The sequence below is a fragment of the Cebus imitator genome, unplaced genomic scaffold, assembly GCF_001604975.1.
Source record: "Cebus imitator isolate Cc_AM_T3 unplaced genomic scaffold, Cebus_imitator-1.0 Scaffold3, whole genome shotgun sequence".
Taxonomy (NCBI): domain Eukaryota; kingdom Metazoa; phylum Chordata; class Mammalia; order Primates; family Cebidae; genus Cebus; species Cebus imitator.
Window position 1 is genome coordinate 880,706 of NW_016107318.1, and position 23,761 is coordinate 904,466.

Here is a 23,761-nt window from a genome sequence, read left to right on the forward strand (position 1 = left end):
GGTGGTGTGATCTTGGCTCACTGCAACCTCCACCTCCTGGGTTCAAGCAATTCTCTGCCTCAGCCTTCCAGGTAGCTGGGATTATAGGCACCCACCACTATGCTCGACTACATTTTGTATTTTTAGTAGAGACAAGATTTCACCATCTTGGCCAGGGTGATCTTGAACTCCAGACCTCATGATCTACCTGCCTCAGTCTCCCAAAGTGCTGGGATTACAGGCATAAGCCACTGTGCCTGGCCAATTTTTGTATTTTTAGTAGAGAGAGGGTTTCGCCATATTGGCTAGGCTGGTCTCGAACTCCTAACCTCAGGTGATCTGCCCACCTCGGCCTCCCAACATGCTGGGATTACAGGTGTGAGCCTGGGCCTCGTCACCGGTTACTTTATTTTAATCTTTCCAATTCACTGCTTCGTATGTTTCATTTATTTATTTTTAAGTAGCAGAATCTGTGTATGGAGAGGGGTTTGCTCGAAACACAGGAAGGGGCAGGTCTTCATTTCTATTTGCAGCTTCTAGATTGGAATTAAAATTCGGAATCGTGCCTGGGTGATGCTCTCAGGCCCTTCCATGCTCAGCCCTATTGAAGAACGTCTGTTTTCCCATAACATCATCTCTTGAACTGTTCTGTCTTCCCTTTTCTTTCATTCTGCCCCTTTCATCTCCCTTTATATGTTTTTCTGGCTCTGTTGTTCACTAAACTGCTACAAAGCTCTTTCCTTTCTGATTGAAAACATAGGCAGGACAGAGAGGAATTATTTCTGAAATATGAGAGGGCCACTACTGTCACATTTGTGAAATGATGAGAAAACATTTGAGGGAAAATCTGTGGAGGACATTATTAACTGGGAAGAAATTGGCCACATTCCCAGGTGAATCTAGAATGTTTTAGGGGCTTTCCTTGTGCTGTTTTTTGTTACTTAAAATTTTTTTCTTTTTTTTCCTCTCTCTCTCCCTTTTTTTTTTTTCCTGAGGCATAATCCTGGCAGAAATAAAATGGCTTGAGTCAGGCTATCTTTCCACAAGGACACGGGGAAGAGGGGTTGCATGTGAATGTGCTAATATGATTCTAAGTGCTTTCAAACTGTTCCTTTTAATTCTCTCTGTGGCATGTAATTCCTGAGGGACATGCACCAAATTGATAAAATCAGTGCTAAAGTGAACTGTCTCTTCTAGTCCCCAGGAGCCTCTGACTGAAGTGTTGGAATACAATTGTGCATTAGTGGTGTTGCTGTCCTGTAGAAGAAACACTTCAGCACACAGCTGACATCACAAGCAAATTAAAAGACTCACCAAAGTTAATATTCTCACATTATAACAACATTGCCTATAAATTATTAAAGCCCACACAATTTATTACCCATGTTAGGGAGAAAAAAAAAGCAGGTTGAATCCTGAGCCATGCTGCTTACTGATTTATTTTTTTTTTGGTCTTCAATGTGTTGAGGTTTATAAATCACACAGCTCAACTCTGCACTGCACCAAAGAAAAAGCAGTTGCTCGCCATGCCCTCCTCTCACCAATGATCACCTACGCACAGGATGGAGGCACACTCATTACTTTAGCATCTATCAGCAGCTCTCTGTTTCAGACTGACTGTTTCTTTTCATTACTGTACTGCTTAAGCATGGCATTGAATGAATATGATTTAAGACTTTAGATGACAGATCCAAGCCTTTTCAGAAATAAATATTAACTTCATTATTCAGGCAAGGTAGCCAAACTGACTTATATTCTATCTCAAGGCTTTTAAGTAAATCAAAGTTTACTTAGATATCTTGTGACCTAAAGTCTGGTCCTCCAGTTACATCACTAGTCTGTCTTGATGAATGTCATCTTTTTAAACAAAAAATATATTTTATTCCACTCTGAGGAGCATGTTTTCTCTCTCATTCTACCACTGAACTTGGGCAAGTCATTTGAATTCTGAGAAACACATTTCCTAATCTATTGAATGAGCATGCTGTATTAGTCTCTAAATTGTGATCTTCCGGATATAAAATTCTGATAGTCGGCATGCAGAACTGCAAATCAGGCAGCAGTTTGCCCTGCTGCTGGTGTTCCTGAGAGCCTCGTGCATATTTGCCTGGGGCATCTCTCTGCCTTTGCCCTAAGTTAGGTCTAAGAGTCCAGGGGTCTACTCTGGGCCTGTCTGTCCCCTTCTTGTCTATGCTGGCCAGAGAACAGAAGAAAGATTTCAAGAGAGAATGAGCTATATTGAGAAGAATAAAAAGTTTGAGATGGATTAGAGCCACTGAGATGCTTCTAGAAATAATGGGCAAATGTCCTAATAACTCTAAAAGTTCCTCTGGGGTTAGTTTACAATTCAAGGCTTTGGCGCCCGTTTGGTCTGACAGGCTTTGCTTATTTGCACATGTACTCTTAATGGTACAGTCCTATTCCAGGCTGGACATCTTAAGTACAAACACTAATCTATGCTCCGGAACAGTCACCAGCATGTCTGATTTTGAAAAAAGCATCACATTATATTACTGTCCTAAAGTCAGCAGAAAAATAAACGCTCAAGTGCAAACTAAAAAAGCATGTAAATACAAGTTGTTTTAATACGATTTCTCTTGTAAAGGCAATTTGATACACATACTTCTTAGGAACTAAAATAATAGACATCAATAATACATGGCTACACATTTAATTTGCTTTGCAGAAGTAAACAAACATGCCTGTATTTTTCAGATGGAGTCTCAAAACTTGGGAAACATAGTTTGAACTTTTAAAATGCGTTATTTTAGATTACATCTGACAAACCTGCATTTGTATCCCTGTCTCTGATATCACCTGAACGGACATCACTTAGGCTTAATGAGCCTCGGTTTTCTCATCTGAAAAATGGAGACAGCAATCCTTAGCTGCTTCTTAGGGACAATGTGTGGTTAACAATACAGGATGAATTTTTTTTTTTTTTTTTTAAACAGTCTTGCTCTGTCATCAGGCTGGAGTGCAGTGGCACGATCTCTGCTCACTGCAACCTCCGACTCCCTGGTTCAAGTGATTCTCCTGCCTCAGCCTCTCGAGTAGCTGGGATCACAGGCACATGCCACCACGCCCGGCTAATTTTTTGTATTTTTAGTAGAGACAGGGTTTCACCATGTTGGCCAGGATGGTCTCGATCTCCTGACTTCGTGATCTGCCTGCCTTAGCCTCCCAAAGTGCTGGGATTACAGGCATGAGCCACATCACCTGGCCTGATTAAAAAAAGAAAATAAAACTGTATAGAAACATAAATTAATATGTTGATTTTAATTAATAATGATTAACCCTAACGAAATTCTAATTGCATTATTACTGGAATTATTTTTAATCCAAGAAGAAAGTTGGAATTTCATTCATTTACCATGAAAAGCTTTCTCAGATAACATTTACACATTCCTTCTTTTGCTTGAGGAGACTGTTGAATAGGTGGGGTATAGGAGGTACTCACGTTTACCTTCTACCTCCAAGAACTGCACTGTGTTACAAATATGTTAGAGCACACAGGGGCCAGGGCTGATAGTGCTGTTTCTTTCTTGTTGGATTAAATTCAGCAAGCATTTATTGGGCTCCAACCATGTTCCAGGACCTTATTCACCACAGTCAAATGGATGAGTGTACTAAGGGCTCACTACACATAGAAAAATGATTTTCCTGTGTAGATATCCTTTTCCCAAAAACATGAGTGTTGGGGTGTGGTGAGGACAGAAAGGCATACTTGGGAAAGTGAAGTTCAGGCATTGGTTGCTTAAGATCTTTGTACCAACAGACATTCAACTTATTGTAGAAGTTATAGGATAATGCCCTGTTGCTGAACAAAGGCTTCAGTGGCCTCTGCTAAAATGTAAGGTCCACTCTGCTGATTAGATAGAATCATTGAACCTTATGCTACCCTATATATACAATAGAATCCATAAGCACCCTCCCAAGAGGGGAGGCATTTAGATGAGATCTCTAAGACTTAGGTATTGTATACCATGAATGAACATGAAAGGCTGGTTGCATAAATAGCCATTCATTCTGTCAACAACATTAATTGAAAACTCAGGGGTGCATAAAGCCCCATTCTGTTTTATTGAGTAAGCCAAAGAATACCTTCACATCTGTAGTAAAATATTTCACAACTGTGAAACTGAGGCGTGAGTGCCACTGATGTGAAGAGGCTGCTTAATGATAACACACATCAGCTGGGACTTTTCCACATAATGTTTGCCTGACCGCTTGTGTGTCATAATTTTCTGCAATATACATGTCCTTTAAACATGTTATGGCACCTATAAATACAAAAATTTGTTCCAGTGTCCTCAGCAAAATACCACCAATTGGACTGAAAACCTTGGCAATGTATACTGGCAGAGTATTAGCATGTTTGCTATGTAAAGGTCCATGTATTGATATTTCTTTGCATTGTATAAAAGCTTCAGGTTTTGAATAATTTTGTTACATGTACAGGGTGAAAAAATCTAAATTATTGTAAGACCTTTAGAAAGAATATTTATTCATGCTTAATATATTGTTTTTTCTCTAATCTTTCCTTCTTTCTTTCTTTCTTTCTCTCTCTCTCTCTCTCTCTCTCTCTCTCTCTTTCTTTCTTTCTTTCTTTCTTTCTTTCTTTCTTTCTTTCTTTCTTTCTTTCTTTCCTTCCTTCCTTCCTTCCTTCCTTCCTTCTTTCTTTCTTTCTTTTTTTTCTTAAGGCAGAGTCTTGCTCTGTCACCTGGGCTGGAGTGCAGTGGCGTGATCTCAGCTCACTGCAACTGCCACCTCCCGGGTTCAAGCTATTCTTCTGCCTCCGCCTCCTGAGTAGCTGGGACTACAAACGTGCACCACCAAACCCAGCTAATTTTTGTATTGTTAGTAGAGACGAGGTTACACCATATTGGCCAGGCTGGTCTTGAACTCCTGACCTCTTGGTCTACCCACCTTGACCTCCCAAAGAGTTGGGATTATAGGCGTGAGCCACCGCACCTGGAGACTCTACTCTCTTTCCTAACCTACACTTTGAGAACAAGGAATGATGTCTATTTTACTTTATCAAAGAATCTATCCAAACAGCCAAAGGCCTAAGTCCCTTCACGGTCTTGTCATATTAGTTGTGTGTCTGTGGTGGAATAAATTGCTTGACCTTGCCGAGTTTGCCTGAGACCATTCTGCCCCACCCATCATTCACCTCTGCACCTTGAAGGCTGCTTACTCTGAACATTTGTGACTCTGAGAGTGAGGACATTTTTCTGGCTCTGAGAATATGCTCAGTTTACCAAGAAATGCAAGCCAGAAGTACCCTACAGTTGTTACCTCTGGAGGCAGACTTCAACCAAAGATAGGTGGAGAGTTGGTAGAAAAATATTCCAGCTTCTTTATCCCTTAATTGAGTTAACACTGGGTTTCATTCTGTACCAGCTTTCATAGATCCCTAGCACGACCAAACTTCCAAGCTGGAAACCACCTTAAAAACACATCTTTTATTGGCTTTCCTCCCTTCTGTCTCATTCCACACTCCCTATCAATGCTTCCTGGGATCAGCTCAAACAGTGGTTTGACTTAAGATTTTACAGCTTTATGATGGGTTTATTGGGGGTTATGAAATGCATTTTTGACTTATGATATTTTCCACTTAAGATGGGTTTATCCAGATATATCCTCATTGTAAGTCGAGGAACAATGGAATTTGCATTTGAATCCTTAACATTTCTAGGGGAATCCAGTTAAGGTATTTAATTTTCTCATGTGTAAAATGAAAACGATAATGCCTGTTCTAACTATCCACAATGTTATTATGAGGATCAAATGGGATAATATATGTACACATGCTTTGAAAATTGTGAAACACTAAATAAATTCACATATTTTAATCATTATTGCTGTTGCTATTGTTTCTTAAACTTTAATTCAAACATGTAAAATATTTGCAAATATCATTTTTTCTTTTTTTTTCATATGTACTTTCTGCTTTTGTAGAAGGAATTGTGTTTTTAGCAAATGTAATTCTTTAGTAGTGAGCTAAATAGAAAAAAATAACCGAAAGTAATATGTAAGATAGGAAGTTATTGACAAAGGGTAGAGAATCAGTACCACAGGATGAAGAGAACTTTTCAACTACTACTGTAACACCCACAACACCCACATAACCCTCTCCCCCAAATGACAGATGTCAAAGACAAAGGATTAGAAAAGAGACAACTGGCTTTTCCCTATTGTTACATACTTTTCTCAGGAAGAATATCTTTCCATCTTTTCTTTGTTTGGAAGGTGCCTTTTCATTATCTTATAAATTCACAGGGCAGGGACTGTGCTAAAATCCTTATTTTGTAGAGCTCTTTAAAAATTCAATCGTGCTATTCAAATATTCAAAAAGATAAGGCAAAATCGTCTCACTAACCAAAGACAGACAGATGGGGGACAGACAGAGGGAAGAGTTCAAGAAGTGGCAGTTGTACATAGCAGTGTCTACTCATCACCCAAAAGCCAGGACCAATATTAAGGCAGAAAACTAGAAACTACTTTACCCTGTGTGCTGCTTCACCAATAAAAGCAAATATGTGGGAAACTTTTCAGGAAAAAAAAATTGTTGTGCCAAAATTTCTGTTGCTTGATCCGCTTTAATCACTTCACTCATAAAACCTGTCCAAAAAAAAACAACAACCCAAATCCCCGGGATTGTGGAAATAAAAATTCATAAATTAAGATCACAGTTTTCTCCCTCTTTGAGGAAGATGTGGTTGTAGGTGGTGCAGAGCTTTAGATCTGCCGCTCCTGCTCCTGACTCACCGGTGTTTGCTCTTGCCGAGGAACAAGTCGGTCAGGGAGCGACGCGGCAGCCGTGGCTTTTAAGGATTCTGGAAAAACACCTGTGGCACCGGAGATGGCAATTCACTAAATTGGAATCACTCTAAAGAGCCACAACATAAAATCTCTGGAGAAGGTGTGTGCTGATTTGATCAGAGGAGCAAAGGAAAAGAATCTCAAAGTGAGAGGACCAGCTCGAATGCCTACCAAGACTTTGAGAATCACTCCAAGAAAAACTCCTCGTGGTGAAGGTTCTAAGATGAGAATCCACAGCGACTCATGGACTTGCACAGTCCTTCGGAGATTGTTAAGCAGATCACTTCCATCAGTATTGAGCCGAGAGCTGAAGTGGAAGTCACCATTGCAGGTGCTTAAGTCAACTATTTTAATAAATTGATTACCAGTTGTTAAAAAAAAAGGAGCCTAGTTCCCAATGTATAATGGTATTAGAAGGTAGGACTTTCATAGGTGACGAGATCATGAAGCTAGAGCCCTCATGAATGGGAGCAGTGCTCTTATAAAAGAGACCCCAGAGAGCTCCCTCACCCCTTCTGCCCTGTGATGACTGGGAGAAGACAGCTGTCTATGAACCAGGAAGCCGCCCTCACCAGATGCTGAATCTGCTGGCGCCTTGCTCTTGGACATCTCAGCTTCCAGAACAGTGAGATACACATTTCTGTTGTTTATAAGCCACCTAGTTGATAGCATTCTGTTACAGCAGCCCAAATGGACCAAGACACTCAGATAAGAACTATGCTTGGTAATATATTTAATAGCCCAAAAAGCTGTGAAAGCAAATGCTAAGGAAACACATTCATATTGCAGGCTTCTGTAATTATTTATATCTTGCTAAACTAAATAAGCTTTATTAACGGAATGAAGAGCTTAGCACTTCAGTTTTTGTGACATTGTAATTTTCTTAAATGTTAATCAATTTTGACCACATTTGCCCCAGTACTGAATGTACTTCAGTGCAAATTTAGTTGTAGCTTGTGGTTGACTGCCATGTTGAAATAACGATCTTTGGTAATTGTTAATGATTTTAATGAAGTTGAGTACATTCATAGCAGTTACAGGAATGCCACCCTACAGAATGAAGCCTGTCATTATAGTCACAACTTGCGTCCTGTAAAAATATTCTTGAGATGTACAAGTAGGTACATTGCTTACAATCCTTCAGTTGTCTAAATGTTATTACTCACATGTTTACTGGGAAGGTACAGTTAAGAATTGTCCTCTAAATTTGTTCCCTCAAAGGCTTTTGCTTATCTTCATTTTATATATTGACTGACTTTTTTTGTGTGATCCTTGGTTCATAAAAGGAATTGCATTTCTCAGTTTTAAACTGGATTGAGGAGGTTACTTTTTCCCCTCTGCTCCTGTAATACTTAGCTGGTACTGCTAGCAGAACACATGTCACGCTCTATTATAGATAGCTGTAGACGTGTCTGTCACCTCCATTAGACTAGGAGTTCCCTGAAGGCAGTAACCACCATTTCATTTTTGCCTTCTTAGCACCTGTCAGTCCCTGACATCTAGTCAGTGCTCAGTAAGTGTTTGGTGATTGAATCAAATAGACACAATGCAGTGTTTTTATATTAAATGTGTTTGCTGCTTCACATTGCACAAGTTGTTATTCTATTATACTTAGATTCTTGTAAAAGAATAGGTTTTTAAACCAGAAAAGCACAATCACATTTGGATTGAAAATGATTTACTTTTTCAGTGTAATTGGTTTTTAAAAGCTGTTTGCTGTCCAATGGCTTATCAATTTTTAAATATTTTCTTTCTGAAATGTAGAATTTCAAAAGATTTCTAATGTTTTTAAGATGGACTTTTACATTGTCAAGAGGACACATAATAGGTGAGACCAATCTTTCACCTGCTAAGATTGAGAATTCCTACTACGTTATGATTTGTTCAATTCAAGCCACTGGTTTTAAGAAGGAAAAGGAATGGAATAAATGTTTTTAAAAACTGCAACTGTTGAAAAGTTCTGTAATATAATCTAAAATAAATATACCAACTTAACTTATCCTTATAATAAGGAAACTGGTAGTTTCAAAAACCATCTGCAGAATAAATATTTATGGAGCAGAATGACAACTTGACTTATCCAAAGCATTGGCATACATTTTCTTAGTTAATGTTTGATGAAGCATTTCCACTTTCAATTCTTCAGTGAACTCAAAGAGGGTTTCAATAACTATTTTTGAAAGATAATGAGGCCATGATCCCTTTGCAGATGTTTCACTCATCAAATAATTGTGATCTTTCTTCCAAATCTCCCTGGTTGCTTGATTCCTATTTTCTTGTTTATTGAGCAGTGATTTATGAAGATGAAGAGAAGTGCCAGACAGATCATGATTATCAGATGTTTCATCTAACTCCAATGTACAAAATCTTGTACTCTGCATTATTATAGATTCAAAAGTATATTTATAAATCTAAAAACTGGAAGTTTGTACTCCCCTGAGGCAGTGTATATAAATATATAATAAACAATATTCTTTATGTGTTTCTACTTACGTACTTAGTTGCGTATCTATGTGTGGAACTATACAGAAGCCTCGATTTTTGAACTCTTTGAAGCTTCTTGCTTATGGTCAGCCATGCCAAAAAACTTCGCAAAATTTAGTCATCATTTTACCTTACAAAAAACTGGAGCCTCTTTAGATTCATTACTAAAGGAAAATCATCTCAGATATGGATGGAGATACTCTTTTTTAATGGTTTTTGCTTAGAAGCATAGGTACCCTTTTAAAGTGTCTACAGAAGGAACCCAAGAATATGGTTTTTGCAGAATTTTCCTTGGGGTCTGGAAAAGAGACTTGATTTTTTGCTGCGACTACACTAATCTAATTATATTTTCAAATATTTTGAAGTATAGGAATAAGAGGTAATAGAGCCCAGACCCCAAAAGCTACATTTAAATAAGATAGTCGATAAGTTAGTAATCACAAACAAGGCAACATCAACAATAATCAAGTGTATACTATGCACTAAATACTATTGTAAACACTTCATGTATTAGTTCATTTTTTTACCCACAGTGATCTCATGAGTTAGATACTGTTAATAGCCCTGATTTCCAGATTAGGAAACTGAAGAGGCACAGAAATTTAAATATCTTACCCAAGTTCACAGCTCTAGTAAGGGATAGTGTGGGATAGAAACTGGAGCAGCTGGTCTCTAGGGTGATTATTACACTATTTAATAGTGAGCAGCAGGTGATATGAGAACTTTGAGCTATGTGTGTTTTATCTTGCTACTGCCCGTATTTCCTATAATTGCTCCCCAAACCATCATTCCGTTCTAGTCACTTTGACTATATTGGTTCTAGTTTTGACAAATGGGCTAAGAATACTGATAATCAACACCTATCAAATATAAAACCAAAATGAACAGGAGTTATTTGGCATCCTTTTTGGCATTATTAATATTCTTTTTATTTTGACCATCCTATTTCCACTTTTTAGAAATTAATGAAAATGGCTCCAGGTCATAAACAGAAATGTAATTGGGGTGAACGTGTTGTCCAAAAAAAAGAATAGGAGAGTACTCATACCCAGCTACCTCCCTTCCCTGAGAAGGAAAATTGCTCTACTTTGGCCATTCCCACGCCCAGGCAGCCAAGAGCCAACAGTTTACTGATATAAGGAATCCGAACATTCTTCCTTCCCTGCCTGCACCCTCTTCCCCACCCCTACAAGCAAACTATAAGGACGAACTGACCTCTGGTGCTCCAGAGCTTCCTGTAGGACCAAGCTCTCACAGTTTTCAGCTGAACATGCACTCTTGCTTAGGTTTTCTCCTTTGCCCTCTCCTTTCTTCCCCTTCTCCAAAATCATTCCCTTAGTAAATCAGTTTTATAAGAATCCTTTTCTTAGTTTCTACTTTTTGAGATCCCAAGTCAAGCTGAATGATACTGGAAGTGGTCCTAAGAAGCAGAGATTCGGGAGGTGGATGGCAATAAGATTCTTATCACTGGTGGCGGGTGCATTATTGCTAGTCCCTGGCATTATATAGCAGTGTGATTGGTGAGATCAGAAATCAGCAAACTATGGCTGTGGGCCAAACCCAACTCACTTCTTTCTGTAAATAACATTTTAATGGAACACATTTATTTAACTATTTTTAGACAGAATTGAATATTTGAGACAGAGACCATATGATCTCAAAGACTAAAACATTTACCATCTGGTTCTTTACAGAAAACATTTGCCTACCTGTGGCTGAAATTTTCACCCATGGTGGCAAACTGGCCTGAGATACAGGTGTATCTCAAAATAATGAGCTCAAAATAATAAGCAAAAGGCTGAGATGCAGTAGGTAATGCAATGTCTCTGGCTTTGAGAGGTATGGGGAAATTGGAACTCTAAAGATATGGCTACCTTTTGCTAAATATCACTGAGGCATTGAAGTGATAAAATAATAGGCTATATTAGTTATCTACTGCTTTGTCACAGATTATCACAAATTTGGCAGCTTAAAATAACACAGACTTATTATCTCTATGTTCTCATGGGTCAGGAGTTCAGGGATGTCTTAGTTGAGTTATCTGCTTTAGAGTCTTTTACAAGGCTACTATCAAGGTACCACCTAAGGCTAGGGTCTCACCAGAAGGCTCAACTGGGGAAGTATCCACTTTCAAGTTTATGTAATTTTTGACAGGATTCAACTCCTTGTGAACTCTTCACTGAAGGCCATCCTCAGGTTCTTGCCACATGGGCCACTCCAGTATGGCAGATTAATTGATCAAAGCCAGAAAGAGGGGGATTATTCTAGCAAGAAGGAAGTGACAATCTTATGTAGTCTAATAATGGAAGTGATGTCCCATCACCCTTCCCATATTCTGTTGGTTAAAAATAAGTCACAAAGATAGCCCATACTTAAGGGAGTGGATTATACAATATCATGATCACTACAAGGCAAGTCTCATTGGAAGCCATCAGAGAGTCTGCTTCATATACAGACTCAGTTCCATTATTCGGAATTTAAAGCAAAATTTGAAAGTCAGAAAACCTCATTAGCATCATTTAAAGAGACATTCTTCTCTTGTAGCTAGAGAGCAGACAGATTTGGAGATCAGCCTTATGGCTCATTTGTAGAAGTGGAAGAACTTTAAAGGAGGCTAAATTCTCAGCCAAGGCAAGTTTCCTTTGCAAAATTTAGGCCTCTGAACAAAAGAAGTAGTACCCTGAAGTTTGGGATAGGGATATCTGAGTAGATGAGCATCTTATAACTACATCCTCCCCTGAACATGTGTGGCTCACAAAAATGGCTAGTAAGTCCCCTTTCCTCTTAATGGAAGAGAAACCTCCATTCATGAAGTCTATGCCAAAATCTCAAATAAGGCAGATGCCTTATAGGACAGTCCTCCAGATCTGCCTGTACCTTCCCTCAGGGAAGTCAGACTGATAATTTGGGCCATATTTCAGCATGACTTAGCCAGAGAATTGATGGTGTGCTAAGGACAGAGATGAGTTATATACTCCAAGGGATATCTAGGACTTGACTGCAGTATACCCAAAGAGTATGCCTAGGAGTGAATCCTGAGGGTCCTGGCAGAATATAAAGCTAGGCAATGGACAGTTTTCCCATATGGGGTTGTTTTGTTGTAACACAGGATTTAATACCTAACAAAGTCTTATATGATAGGTCTAGTATAAGACTGGGATAGCTTTTGGTAGCTTGGAAAAACTGATGGGTCACATGAAATGAAGTAGAGATCCCGACACTATAGTAATAGGTTGTAGAGAAAGAAATAAACCCATAAAAAAAACTGAGCATGAAAAAATGGGTTCATTACATAAGACTGAAAAATCCATATCTGACTGTATTCCTCAGGAGAACCTGGAGGACATGCTGTTTATTAACATGATGAAGAATTTGCTGATCAGGGAGATTCCAGCATTGTGGAGAAGCACAGTCCTTCTTAAATCAGGGATAGTAGGGGTCCATTGTAGCAAGAGGGATGGTAGGATTCCAGACTAATAGGGACCACAAGGAATAACTTAATTGTCAGAAGCAAAGTGAGTGCACTCACCACACTGGGACACTGAGTTGAAATGGCTGCTGTGTAGGTGGGGGTGGGAACTATCCTAAAGTATACATGGAGATGGTTGCTACGTGAAAGGGCAAGATAGACGAGTCACCAACAAGGGTATTGTTTCATATATATAATCAAGAGATAGAAAATAATGAGCAAAAGGCCGAGATCAGGTATCTCAATGGAAAGTCATAATTTCTTGTCTTGTCTTCATACCTGAGTGAATTCTCATACCCAGAAACTATTGACTGAAGGAGATGCTGGTCCCCATGACACAGGAACTGCAACATTACAGTAAGTGTGTGACTCCTCAGTTCTTCCCCAAAAGGACAAAGAGATATTTACTCAGAAAACTGTACACTGGAACAAAGGGAATGCTCAGATCTTCTTAGGATTGGTAGATATAAGATATGAGTTGATGCTGGTAGCACCACCATGGGCCACTGGTTAGAGTATGGGCATGCAAGTGTCAGGAAATAAATGGAGTTCTGATCCAGACTTATCTCACAGTGGGTCTACTGGGTTTACACACTCACCTAGTAGTCATTTTTTCTAGTCCCTGAATGTATAAGTGGGATGAACCAGTTAGAAGTTGATAGAATTCTCCCATTGTTTTCTTTACCAACTATTGTACTATCAAAGTGGAACTCTTTGAAACTATCCTCTATGGTCAAGTTAGTAAATCAAAACCAGTTATCACATCCTGAGGAAAATTGCACAGATTAGTGCAATAAATAAATAAATAGATACTACTCTCAGAATAGATAGTTTCAACGATTTAAAGGATGCATAGGTGAGCATCTCTTATCTGCACATAGCTGAGCAATCTAGACCATATACATATTAGGTGGATCATGGAGTTATGAGTAGACTACTGCCAACTGAGCCAAGTTGTAGTTTCAATCACAGCTGCTATGCTATATGTAACGTATTTACCAGGACAAGTTAACCAGATACAAGATATTGTTCTGGTTATTGTTCTGGCAAATGTGCTATTATTATTATTTATTTTTTACCAATTTACTGTGTGAAAATGTCCTGTTTTTAATAGCCATTAGGGAAGGAGGATCAGAAGCAGCTTGCATATGGATTAATAACAAGAGTCATGATCTTGTCTCAGTGCTATGTGAGTTCTCCAGCTTGGTCCAAATATAGTCTGTAGGGATTGGGATTGTATAAACTTTCTACAGGGCATCATATTTGTGGACCATATGGATAACATCCTGTTAATTGGACCAATGAACTCACTTTATAGAAAAGGAATATAGCAATGCGCACATGCTCATGGAGTTTACTGGTCCTACTACATGCTGGCCCAGTTACAGCACCAGCTTAGAGATGGCATCCTATGAGGACAGGTATTATCTTTCGGCGTATAGTGTGCACTTTAAAGCAACAGATATTATATGGTTCTCTGTCTTCAGTGATTAGAATACTTGAGTACAGGAAAGAGTAAAAAGAAGAACTCCACTCAGCTATCACTCTCAGGGACCCATTCCTGCAACTTCAGGTTTTGTGAGTCTAGAGGTCCTAAGTCCGAGAGGAGGGAAACTTCCACCCAGGGAATCTAAGAAAAGTCTCAGTAAACTTAAAGCTATGGCTATTGCCAGATTACTTTGAGCTCCTCGTGCCGGTAGACTAGCTGGCACAAAAAGTTACTGTATTGGCAAGATAAATAACCTGATTATCATGAGGAGGCAGAAATGTTGCTATATAGTAGAGGCAGGGAGCAATGTGTTTGTCACTCAGGTGATCTGTTGGGCTGCATCTTGGTATTCTCATGCCTTGTTTAATATAACAGGCAAGTACAGCAACCATAACCAGATTAGGGCCTGGTAATCAGGTGCTCAGACTCCTAAGTGATGAGAATTTGGCTTACCCCTTCAGGCGATCCATCTAGATGTGCAGAAGTCCTCACCCATAGGAGGAATATCTAGAAGAGTGATGGAGGCTTAGATGATGCTTATGTTATGGCCTGAGACACATTGCAGCCCTGGAAGTTACAGTTTGTTTTACTCATCTTTCTCTTATACAGGGGCGCAGGACATGTGACTAACCAGAATCCTGAAGCTATTGTGCCTGAATGGAGTCAACGAAATGTCAGAAGCAAGTGGTTCTGGGCAGTGCAAGGGGTGGCCTGTAGCGGCTGCTGTTGGCATCACTCTTGTTCCCCAGCGGCTGTGTTTTTGGCTGCTAACAGCTCATAGCTCTCTCATTCCCAAAGATTAGCCCTCAGCTGAACCAAGCCAACTTACCTGAGAATTATCCTCCCTGGGGATGAGAGGAGCTAACTCTGTGGTACTATATATGCTCCAGAGCTCCCCCAAAGACCAGGCTCAGCTAAAGCCAGTTTTCATCCTTCTTAGCTACCTTCCTCCCTGCTTCTGCCTATTCTGCTCCTCTTGCTTCCCTTCCCCCGAGAGCAATCCCTTTGTAAATCATTTTCAGAACAACTTTAATCTCTGGCTTTGCTTCTAGGGATTCTGACTTAAGCACCCATCTTCTACTATTAACTATACTGGAAACATATTTTTTTCTACCCATATCACTCTCATCCAACCTGATAGTATGCATGTGAAAGTTTGCGTACATTGAGGTTGCCAGGTGTGTTTTGTTTTTAATTTTACCCCCTCAACTTAAAATCTCTCTTTAATTTATGATCATAGCAAACGTTCTCATTTTCAATTCTCAACCTCTCTCTAACTCGTAAAAACTATTCTATCCTTGTCATTCTCCAAGCCTCCCTCTACACTGATGCGAGCTATTTTTTAAAGCACGATTCTTATCATGTGACTCCCCTGCTTAAACATTTTGGTGACTTTCCACTGCTTCCTGGATGAAGTCCCCACTCTTTAGCGTAACATACAAGGCTTTGTTTATTGGGCTGCAGTTTGGAGCCGAATTATGATAGACTCTCCCTCCTACCACGCAGCCTGTACACCATATGCTATCATCAGTCAACAACGTCTTCTTCCCTGAATAAGACACACTCTGGTTTCAGTCCACATTGGTTCTTCTGCCTGGAGTGGCCACTTCTTCCTTTTCTGCTGGTTGAATACCTACTTATACTTTAAGATGCAGCTTCATTTATTAACGTTTGTTTGTGAAATTATCATTCACCAATCTAGCACCTCTTTCCAAACTCAAAGAAGTATTAATAACTTCCTTGTCTTCTTATAGCACTAAGTACACACCTGTATTATGATGCTTGTGAGATTCTTTGTTATTGTTTATTAACATGTTTTTCACCTCCATACAACTTTGAATGTGCCAAGAATCATGTGATTTGTCTTTGTACATCCAGTGTCTCCCATATGGCTTAGTGTTGGTCTCAAATAATGTATATTAATTGGAGGAAGAAATTTTCTTGTTCTTAGATCGCTTCACAGCCTGACAAGTTGATTGGTTCTGTCCTTGCTCCTGTCTTCAGTCATTTTCCTCTTGCTGGTGATTTTGAAGCTGAAGAGAGTCTCTGGACAGCTGTCTGTTCACCTAAGTCTAATGACTCTGCACAGCTTCAGCCCATCATTGCATGAATTATATAACTTTCCTTCTATGCACTCAAATACATTCATGCTCCCTGTGATTTGTAACTAAGGAGGGTTAAGAAATAAACTTTTAGCTAGGTGACCTGAATGCAAGCCAACATTTTCTCTCTCCTTGAAGGTGGTAGGAAGTATGGGGAAAGTGAGAGAAAATTGCTTGACAAGTAAATAAATCCCCACCTCCTTCATAAATTTCTCTCTGTGCTGTACTCACTCTGAATGTCAATTTAATTGGTCGGTTTTTCTGCTTCATCTAGGCTTACCTATAAGCAGAAAGTGATGCTTTTTACATTTTTAGCTTTTTCTAAATACAATTATTTCTTTACATTTTTGAGGGGCTGGGTTGTGAATCTAGCCTAAGGGAGTTCAAATAAACATATTTTTAACCCCAATATATTATTGGAAATTATATTAGTGATCCTTGATTAAACTAGAAGGTAAAAGCGATAATAAAAAAGCCCTGCATTATAGGAAACCCAACGGTTAATGTGGCATAAAACACGGTTATGAGACTCTGGCCTGATAATATTCATTTTTTTTTTCCCTCCAGCCACATTCTCAGTCTCAGCTCCTTCATCTCCCTCTGACTTCAAAGGAATCTCTGCATGAAGAGGGAGGGTGCACAATAGAAGAATTGACCCGATTGTCCCCTTCTGTTTGGAAATGGGTAAAGATTACAGATATGTTTGACTTTTTCCTGTGCTTTGGACTCTATAATGTCAATTACCTCAAGCAAAACTGCCTACCCAGTTTGGATTATATCAAAATTGCATAAAATTGGAAACAAGACATTAATAATAATCCGTAATGGTGTAACATAATAGAATACATGTTTATTTTCATTGGCTTTAGCTGGTGCCAAAATGAAAAAGTAAATTAGTTTAGAGATTTAAATTTTATATTTATTATATCCTGACCTTTTTGCTCTTCCCCTACCACTTCGAATTATGAATGAGGTAATTAAAGAGTCTACTTATTTTTTTTGTTCTGCTACAGCCCATTTTTGCCCCCTTAAATGTGTTTGTGTGTCTGTGAATGTGCGTGTGTGTATGTGTGTATTGTGTGCATTGACTATTTTAACCAAAGTGTGAAAATGAAGTTGTAATGCTAAAGGCCAAAGGAATGAAGTAGCCCGATCTGTTAATTAAAAGACCGTGCTTGAAGTATTAACCAGGAATCACTGTTGGACTTTTCATTCCCAACCCAAAATGAACAGGCAAGCACAATAATCCCACATCACCTCTGGAAATGATGTCAGGAAATGTTTTCTCAGAGTCAGCTACTGGTCAAGACTTACATCAAGTTAAACAAAATAATGAAGGATCAAGATTCTAGAAGGGCCAAAAGTTCGAACAGGAGACCTTTAGCCCCTCTGCCTGCAATGCATAATAATACTTCCTGTTTGTTTGATATGTGCTTACCATACCCTGAAAGAAAAAACACTTATAACTTCCATATTAGGGACTAAGTCCTCTGTTCCCACCCTTCCTGTTTAGGATTATTTTCCACAGAAGTGAATCAATGCAGTTTGAACTACAGAATGAATATGGCAACAAGAACAAAAACCCCAAATAGACCAATCTGCCTAGAGCTATGTCTCATTAAACTTCCAGAATATCTGGGAGTGTCCATACTACAAAAGAATTATATACAACTATATATGAATTTAACTCAGGTTGGCTTGCAGTTTAAATGTCTTTAATAAAAACTCCACTTCCCTTATGTGAGTCTAGAAAGATCATACAGTTTACGATTCACCAAAAAAGTGTGTAGCAATAATAAGAGTGGAAGGCTTGACCTCTCAAGAAAAGCTCTTTCCTTTTAGCTGTTTCTGCCCACAAGTACAGTCATCTGCAGGTAAGTAACATGTAAGTATTTTTATCATTACTAAAAGAGTTTGGGCATATATAAAATATAAAGGAATTTTAAAATGAACTGATGGTTGTGTAAGCCTCCAGCTTTATTGGCTTGTCATTATTTTTCAGCCAGCCCTTGGGCTTTACTTCTTACTGCCCCGAGAAAATAGAGCAAGAAACTTGAACACAAACCTTTCAACCAGGTAACTCTAGAGTTTATAAGCAGTGATGAATGACATTTCCTCAGGAAAATCTTAGAAATTATCACTGTTGCTCTTTTTATTAATCCATGTTTAACCTGAAGCTAGAAACTATGTCCCCTTTATTTCCGTCTCTAGAATTTCTGTTACCAACTGTGCTGTGTTGAAGTTTATATGACAGGCCATTTCAACACTTTTGTTTAGTTAAATAGGAGTGCATCACTTTTAAAGAGAAGCACGATTGCCAAAAAATATAAACAGCCCTAACTTTGATTAATATAAATATTTTAAAACCAGAACATTCTGTTACATCTTACAAAAACAATTCGGATGTAGCTGATGGGAAAGAAAAAGTGCTTTTATACATTAGACAAATCCAACAAAATACAGCTGCAGACCAAATTTTAAGTAAATACGAATTGTTTGTCTTTTCAAAGGACTGTGGTATTTACTTAAATGGAGTATTCTAGAGTACTTTAAGTTTCATTAGTAAAAATGAAAGTTTTAAAAATAGTTTTATTTTTGAAGGATCCCGTTTAAGTTTCAAAGTTCTCTAATTTAAAAATACCATTAAAATTATTCCCCCTGCCCAGTGAGGGTTATTTGCTAATAAGCCACTGGACAAGAGATGTGTGAAGTGAATAGATGAAGAAAAACGTCGACAGCAAAAGGGAGGTCTATGGGGTGAAGTTAGTTTATTAGGCCCTGTTTGTCACGAATGGCCCTGCTGCACATATAAAAGCAAATCCCTCTACCTTAGAAGATTAATTCTGAAGGAGGCAGTCTTAGGTCAAAGTATACATAAGCGTGTGCCTAATCTCAGAGAAATCAGGCTATTTTCTCACAGCAATTAAGCAGAGGTCTGGGGTTTCACCCACAGTGTATTTAAACACAGGATACAATTAAACCCCAACGTATTAATATCTTTGCTCTGCAAAATTACCCAGGAAATAGATTTTGCCCTCTTTCAAATGAAAAGCAAGTCAAGTTAAGAGAATAACTTGATTCTTAGCTAAGTTGCTTGAAATAAGAGTATCATAATTTCTTCTAATTGCAAATGTCTTATAGACAGAGTTCTTACTTTACAATAAGGTAAGAGTTATAAGCTTTCTAGTTCTGTTAATCTAAATAGCAAACCTTAGAAGTGTGCTTGAAAACGCATTGTTTTCAAACTGTAATTAAAATTCTGACGCAACATATGAAAAAATCAATTCATTATAAAAATCTGAGAACTCACTATTTACCACCAACAAAATACCTTCAATGGGAAGAAGCTTTGCAACCAACATGAATAGTAAAAAAGAAAATGTAAATCTTAAGCAATCAAGTGTTTGGAAGGGATTGCTTTCTACAGAGGTTTTTCTTGAAATTATTTTATTCATATACTCAAAGAATGCATCTTCTAGGGAAAATTATAGCCAGTTTAAAATACTGCTTCACAAAGAAAAAATAAAAACAACAAAGCAACTTTTACTTGTACATCAGTTCCCTAAAGGCAAAAAAATTGAATAGTATAAAAGTTATGTTAAACAAACTATCACCTTTATTCAGATCTTGAAAAAATAACCTTTCAGGTACTAAACGATTTTTAGTACAAATATTGTTACTTCTTTATCATCTACATATCAAGTTAATATTCCAACTTACTGCCCAAACTAAATTCTTTGGCTTTTTTAGAGGATAGTAGGGAAGGAAGTTAGTCTTGGAATAGGAAAGGATATAAATCTATAGTTTGTCATTTATATGGCTGAATCAATAGTTTTTTCTTTTATATAAAAGTTTCTAGCAAGATAGTTGTTGGTGTGTGGCACAACAGAATATCCAGTGAGAAATCCTTTAACCCATGACACATGGGGATGTTCTTATATATTAATGAAATTGAAAGAATGAAGCAAAATAGGATGAATCAGATGTGGGAGAGAGTGTATTGTGTGTTGGGTGTTCAGGGAGGCTGTGTGGTTGCTGACATATTTTCCCATCTAACACTCCATTGTTGCTTTTAAGAGGAGCTGTGTACTTAGGTAAAGTGCACAAGGCGATGTGTCTTTGAAAGCACACTATAACTATAAATAGTTTGGGCAATTTTTTGATATGTGGTGGGATATGTGAGGAGGCATGCAATCTGAATTTTATGAAGGATTGTTTCAATAGGACCAATGACTTTAATAGTACTTCTTGCTGACATCACTGGCAAATTGGTCTATTCTGTAACCTTTAAAATTGCAGCATATCCCAAAATGAGTTACTTATTAAACAAATGTTCTTTTTCAGAGTGCAACTGACCTTTAAATGATTATTTCTCAGCACTTGCAACAAAGATTCTCACCTCTCACCTTTATACTTTTGATGCTACAGTGAGTGAATTCATAACCTTTTCACAACATGTAAGGAACGTGCAACACAACATGGAATTACAATCATTAATGAGCACTTTTTCTTTTAAGGGGGAGTCTTATTACTTACAATTATTAAATTATTGCAATACACAGAAAAAATCGTTATTTTGATCAATCTGCAATCATTTTAGAAAATATTAACTCCAAAAACACCGAAGAATTATTTACTGCTAGTGACAAGTTTCTACGGAAGTTTTCTCCCTTTAAGTTATTTTTTAATTTTTATTTTTTGAAACAGAGTCTTACTCTGTCTCCCAGGCTGGAGTGCAGTGGCGTGGTCTCTGCTCACTGCAACCTCCGCCTCCCAGGTTCAAGCGATTCTCTTGCCACAGCCTCCCAAGTTGGTGGGATTACAGGTATGCGCCACCAGACCTGGCTCATTTTGTATTTTTAGTAGAGACAGGGTTTGCCATATTGACCAGACTGGTCTCAAACCCCTGACCTCAGGTGATCTGCCCACCTTGGCCTTCCGAAGTGCTAGGATTATAGGAGGGAGCTACTGTGCCTGGCCTCTTTGCCCTTAACTTCTAAGGTAGGAGTGTGTGTGTGTGTGTGTGTGTGTGTGTGTGTGTGTGAGTGTTTGAGTGTGTGTGTGCTCGTGCATGTGTGGTGGGGAGGGGGTAGTCAATAATGCATTGAATTGAAAAAATTTTGTCTTAAAAGTTTAGGCACTTATGCAATATTTGTAGGCAATTTGATTTAAGCCTCCATGCAACTAGCACAGCACCCTTTCCACTAACCTGAAGGAAACGTTTTAAAACTCCAGAAGTATTGATGAAATATACATTGTGTAATGTTAGAGATTTTAAGATTGTGCTTTCCTCAGAAATACACACATTTGTAAAGATGAAATGAGTATAATCAAGTCGCGGTTATCCTTAATTAAGTGGTGATGGTAATTGTAAACTTTATTCCTTAGGAATCATATCAAATATAACACATATTTAGAAGAGCTAATGCTTTCTGGGATCTTTTTACATTAGTAAAGATATCCACATTACTTTAAGTCTCAGTGGGACTTGAGCAGATAACCTAGTTTACACTTTAGTAGCTCTGCTGAATCTGATAAAGATTTCATTAGCTTAAACATTTTCCAGCTTAAAGAAACTGATATTCCAATCTTGAAAAATTCCAAGGAAAAGTTTTTGGTTTAAAGGATAAAACACTTTTAATAGGCTAGTAGTTTCTACTTTACGTACATTTTACTATAACATTAATGTACAAATACCTGCTTATGTTTAAGAGTAAACTTTTCTTCTTTCAAAGCTGACCTTATTTGTAAAATATTGTTTTAGAAAGGTGTTGGAGTGACTCATAAAATATTTAAACATCAACCCTCTACAGAATAAAAAGGCATTTTTCACTTTTGTGTTCTCTTTTTTCCCCACATCTTTTACAAAGGGAGCATATTGGAATGAATTACAGAGAAATCTGAGAAAATTTTTCTTAAATAATGAAAAATAATTGTTTGAAAGGAATGTTCACTCACAGTTTTCTTTTTGGCTCTGACTTGGTAAAGCATGAGGGCAGCCACAAGCCTTCAGCGGAGAAATCAAAATTAATGTCCTTGGGAAACATTGGGCTCAAAAAGGAAAAAAATAATAATAACAGAGATATGATATACTTGGCTCCCTTTAGTTTAATTTTGAGAAAGGCAAATCAGTTATTATACTGGCATGTAATCACAAAGAAAAATGCACAGACTTAAGAGTAAACCGACTCATTGTCAAGACTTCCAGGGTCTTTTTCATTAATTATGGTGGCTGCTGACAAACAACAGAAGGAAATCAACAATGCTGGATAACCTAATCATCAAGGGCTTCTATGTCTGTAAGCCATTTACATTCCTGACATTGAATATTTATCGTGAGTGATACTCCTTTAACATAGACCATATTTCAGTCAGCTCTCAGCACTCCTGACCTTCTTCATACCCACATTCCCCTTGCCTTCATCAAGGCTGCCTCCTCAAGCATCATGCCTGTTGGAAAACTGGGCACCCAGCATCATGGCAGTTTCTCAAGTGCCCACTCATTTTTCAATACCCCCCCTTTTTTTTTTAACACGAGTTCAGCATCCATATACTATCTGCCCTTTCACAGGGAGCCTCCAAGACACAGTTGTGTTTATTTTGCACTTATCAATACAATGTAAATCAGCATGGGCTTACCTCCTTGGGGTTAGTGAACCTACCTTGTCTGTGAGCACAGACAGCACTTTGGTCACAGATGTGACTGGTTAACTGTACAAGCAAGGAGGATAAATCCACATCACAATACTTCATTCACCAAGGAAATCTGCAGTGGATTACGGCTTCTCTATGGTTAAGTCTGGTCTTAATTTACTGCTTTTATTCAGTTTTCAACCACAAACGATCCCCTTATGAGGCATTCACTATGTAGAATTGACAACTCTTTTTATCTACTTGAAAAATATTTTTGGATAATAATTTATGGTTACAAAATATTTTAAGCAGTTTGAATAGTTATATTCTTTCCATGCTTAACGATGCAATATCCCCTGTAAAAATGGAATGCCAGGCAATCTGGTAATTTTACATACAGTATTTATAACAACAGAGCAATTTGGCCATATAGAAACACAAATTTTAAAAAAAGCTGTGCATATTTCATAGGAAGCCTTTTAAAGACTTTGTTTTAAAGCTCTTAAATTGCATCTCAGGAGAAAATCAGAGTTGAGAACAGTGTCTAAAGGCCCTATATATGGGTGAAAAAATAATCTTGGTAAGCAGTGTATTTTATTTATGTGTTATTATGCTTAAAATAGCATATTTTGAACACATTTCAGAAGGAAAAAAGCTACAGATTCCTCTGAAGATACAAGACAGCGTTCATATGCTGTTTATATTTTATACATGAAACCAAAATGTGTGGGTAGGTTTGCACTTTTTCACCATCAAATATATTCTCTTAATTTATAT

The 23,761-nt window shown here is 38.0% G+C and overlaps 1 protein-coding gene and 1 pseudogene across 1 annotated transcript in view; one reads left to right on the forward strand and one right to left on the reverse strand.

The window, feature by feature from the left end:
• Window positions 1-22,398, reverse strand: part of ADGRL2 (adhesion G protein-coupled receptor L2) — a 416,957-nt gene extending 394,559 nt beyond the window's left edge. The window contains exon 1 of the mRNA XM_037739295.1: window positions 22,310-22,398. The gene's annotated coding sequence lies outside the window, so the exon portion shown is untranslated. The remainder of the gene's footprint in view (window positions 1-22,309) is intronic.
• On the forward strand, window positions 6,749-7,189 carry LOC108305752 (annotated as a pseudogene).
• Window positions 22,399-23,761: the final 1,363 nt, after the last annotated feature.